This window comes from Daktulosphaira vitifoliae, unplaced genomic scaffold (genome assembly GCF_025091365.1).
Source record: "Daktulosphaira vitifoliae isolate Bord-2020 unplaced genomic scaffold, ASM2509136v1 Scaffold_1, whole genome shotgun sequence".
Classification (NCBI taxonomy): Eukaryota; Metazoa; Arthropoda; class Insecta; order Hemiptera; family Phylloxeridae; genus Daktulosphaira; species Daktulosphaira vitifoliae.
The window spans coordinates 62,404,092-62,407,693 of NW_026099572.1; positions in this window are offsets into that span (position 1 = coordinate 62,404,092).

Sequence of the window (3,602 nt, forward strand, 5' to 3'; positions counted from 1 at the left end):
TTAATGGGAGTATCTGACACTTGGTCTTCTTTGGGAACATGTAATGATTCATCCCAAAAAAATGTGTAGCCTTCATCTTGCATTTGCTTAGAATCGGGGTAAGAGTTGGGATCTATAAAGATATTTACATTCTTCTTAGTGAGAGCATCAGACACCTTTCCATCTTTGGGAACATGTAATGATTCATCCCAAAAAAATGTATAGCCTTCATCTTCCACTTGTTTTGAATCGGGGTAAGAGTTGGGATCTAAATTAATATTTACATCCTCCTTAATGGGAGTATCAGACACTTGGTCATCTTTGGGAACATGTAATGATTCATCCCAAAAAAATGTGTAGCCTTCATCTTGCATTTGCTTAGAATCGGGGTAAGAGTTGGGATCTATAAAGATATTTACATTCTTCTTAGTGGGAGCATTAGACACTTGGTCATCTTTATCAACATTCTCTTTAGTTGGTGCTTCTGTCTCCAAATTGTTTAATGATATGCTTTTATTTTCTTTTGTTTTGACGTTTAGCATCAAGTCTTTTGTCGAACATATTATGTTGCTTTCCCAAATGAATACCTTACTTTTTACTTTATGATCGGCAAACATTGTAGAGTTTTGATCTATATTGAAACAGATATATTTGTTATTTGTTGCGTTGGGATGCAAGGACTTTTACATTTTTTAAAATATTTAGTTTACTGTCTGCTGAATATAGTTAGTGGGCAGTCACAGTGCAGTCTAGGGGGATGGTTATAGTGATCATTGCGTAATAAACTGTGCTCTAGTAAATAAATTAACTTTCCAATAAATAAAAAAATTATGTGTTAATATACATTTAGTTTTTTTAATTTAGGAAGAATATAAATATTATTTTAATGGGAGCCTTGTAGAAAAAATGTTATAAATAAAAGATATTTTGGTAGTATTATTTATAAAATTGAGTGTCACTATTAATTTTTTTTTATTATATTATATAATTTTACAAAATTTTATAATATACAGCGATTATAAAAATTGATTATGTAAAAAATCAAGCGTATGATAACTATCCCTTTGTCACTCATCCTCTGCAGACACATATGCTAGGATTATAAATTTTAAAAATAGCTGGTATAGATTAAATGTTTTAGATTTGTTAGATTTTATTTGACTTCAAAAAATCTCTAATTTAAGTGCAATTGAAATTTATTTTTAGTTTAAATATATAATTTTATTATTTTACACATAATTTATTTATTTTACAATTCATTATCTCATGATTGTNATATAATTTTATTATTTTACACATAATTTATTTATTTTAAAATTCATTATCTCATGTTTGTTATTCTAATTAAATGATTTAATCACATATATATACTTTTATTTACTTATTACCCATAGAAATGTGTGTTTTTTGTTAACAATTTAGTTACTATAAATTTTTATATAAAAATTAGTTTTTTAGAAAAAAAAACAACTTTATTTATACTTATATTCTTAATCTTTTAATAAAAAATAACAGATAAAAATTTAGATTCTGTTTTTTAATAAAATGGTGTGTAATAATACAATTTAATATATAACTATATTTGTAATTGTTAATATTAAAAAGAATAATCAAATTTATGTATTACTCGCAATNTGAAAAAAAAAAACTTTATTTATACTTATATTCTTAAACTTTTAATAAAAAATAACAGATAAAAATTTAAATTCTTTTTTTTAATAAAATGATGTGTAATAATACAGTTTAATATATAACTATATTTGTAATTGTTAATATTAAAAAGAATAATCAAATTTATGTATTACTCGCAATGCTCACGTAAACTGTTCACTAAATAAAACATAATCTTAGTTTATATGATGTATGCTTTCTTACCAATTTTTTCAAATAGTTCAAATGTAGGTGATATTTTTGATTTGGAGTCTGACATAATTGGCAATGTATCGTTCAAAATACGTGAAGGTCCACACATTTTCCAGAGTAATGAGATCTGATTGATTGATTGGAATGTTAAGTTTCGAATCAAAGAAATATCATTTCNAATGTATGCTTTCTTACCAATTTTTTCAAATAATTCAAATGCAGGTGATTTTTTTGATTTGGAGTCTGAAATTACTGTACGTTTTATACAAAAATATGAATTTTAAGTTTTCAATTATCTATAAAGATTTTTACAAATAATTTAAACACTAACAAAGTGGCTTTCAAAATGAAACTGACAAATTTTTGTAAAAATAAAAATATTGTAGTTTATTATTTTTAATACGTATCTATGACAATACAAAATACTTAACTAAACTCATAAAATAAATTTCATCATAATTTTAATATTTATTTTTTTTATTTAAAACGTTAAAATTAGATATAATATCGTGAAAAACCGGTCTATATAATAACCAAACGAAATATTGATTATCCAGTCTTTTTTTAAGACAAACATTTTTTTCGGAAACTATTAAAAATATTTAACTATTGCAAAGGAAAATATTATTCGATCCTAAAATTTATATATAGCAATAATATATAGTTAAATAATATTTTTTATCTCTTCAAGGACAAAATAGCTAAACTTTAGTTATCTTTGATAGAAACCACAATTTTTTAATTTGATTATATGACTGAAAAAAATATTGTTTTTATAATATTTTTTATCCTATAAACTATTTGCTATTTTTGTTTGTATAATTAAGTTTAATAATTTTCTATTGATAATATACTTGTTTAGAATGCCTTAGTCATTATTTGTCACAAATACAACCCGATGATATCTATCGTACAGAAATATTATCTTTAATATTTCATGTCTATTAATAGACGCATACTCTAATATTTAACGCAATTTTACTATCATACATTGTTGAATGACTGGTGAAAAAAAAATTATGGTCCATTGAAGCAGATTATTGTTGTCTCCGGTATTATAAAAACCAAATTAATAATGAATTTGTATTTTAAACCAAGTCTTAAAATAATTTTAAAACGCAACGGTTGATCAGATAAAAAAATAAGAATAAAATTTAGTTTTTATCATATTCAACTAAAAATAGATGCTCCATTAAGGTTTTTTATACCGGAAGAAATAAAAAACCCAGCACAGGGGGATCGCGGTACAGTGGTGACGTGGCATAGATGGATCAAGTATAATGATATATGACAGTGATTAAAATCACTATCAAAAAAAAACGCTTCGATGCAAATCTTTAGATCGTGTTTAATTTTAAAAAATTCGTGGATTATTCCAAAAGCTACATCATCTGCTTGTTCATTATTAATATCCTAATTAAGATAAAGTATGTCGAATGAAAAAGGGATTATTAAATAAATATAGTTTAAAAAAACTAAAAAAACACGCTTTTAAAGCACATCGAACTAAAAAGTTAAAAATAATTTTTAAAATAAGTTTAAAATAATTATGAACAAAAAATACTAGTATTATTGTGATAAAAGCGTCGGGCGCTCAATATACGAAAAATATGGCACAAAGCACCCACGCTGTTATCACAATAATACTAGTATTTTTCGTTCATTATTGTTTTAAGCTTATTTTAAAAATTATTTTTAACTTTTTAGTTCGATGTGCTTTAAAAGCGTGTTTTTTTAGTTTTTTTAAACTATATTTATTT